The sequence below is a fragment of the Eimeria mitis genome, genomic scaffold (assembly GCF_000499745.2).
Source record: "Eimeria mitis Houghton genomic scaffold, Emh_scaff3023, whole genome shotgun sequence".
Classification (NCBI taxonomy): domain Eukaryota; phylum Apicomplexa; class Conoidasida; order Eucoccidiorida; family Eimeriidae; genus Eimeria; species Eimeria mitis.
The window spans coordinates 5,851-6,669 of record NW_013571369.1 but is presented as its reverse complement, the minus strand read 5'-3'; positions in this window follow the sequence as shown (position 1 = coordinate 6,669).

Below are 819 nucleotides of genomic sequence, written 5' to 3'. Positions count from 1 at the left end.
AGGGTTTAGGGCTGTGGGGTGGTGGTTTGGGGGTTCGGGGTGGGGTTTAGGGTTTTAAACAACACAGGGATGCCTAAACCCTAAACCCTAGACCCTAAACCCTAATAAACCAGAATAAACCCTAACAAAACCCTAATTACAACCCCCTGCTAAACCCTAAACCCTAAACCCTAAACCCTAGACCCTAAGAACCCCGACTATATAAACCACAAAAATGAAGCTTATTAACCACCCCATATAAACTCTAAACCCTAAACCCTAGCCCGTAAACCCTAAACCCTAAACCCTAAACCCTAAACCGTAAACCCTAAACCCTCGTGTGCGTGCAGGGGAGCGGCATAGGTTGTTGTGGTTGTAGAGAAGAAATAAAGAAATATATTGAGGGTTTAGATTCGTGTTTAGGGTGGAGTATGCAGAGCTGTGAGGGTTTGTGTATAAACCCTCAAAACAGACTAAAACAAATACCTAAATTTATTTATCCTCTCTTCTCTTCTGCTCACCTACAAGGAGGTTTATATTATGCTAGGGTTAGAGCATGCACAGGCTGTCTCGCCAAGTAAACCCTAAACCCTAAACCCTAAACCCTAATTTGTAAACCATAGGGTTAGAGCATGCACGGGCTGTCTCGCCAAGTAAACCCTAAACCCTAAACCCTAAACCCTAATTTATAAGGGGGGTTTATACTATGCTAGGGTTAGAGCATGCACAGGCTGTCTCGCCAAGTAAACCCTAAACCCTAAACCCTAAACCCTAAACCCTAAACCCTAATTTGCAAACCCTAGGGTTAGAGCATGCACAGGCTGTCTCGCCAAGTAAACG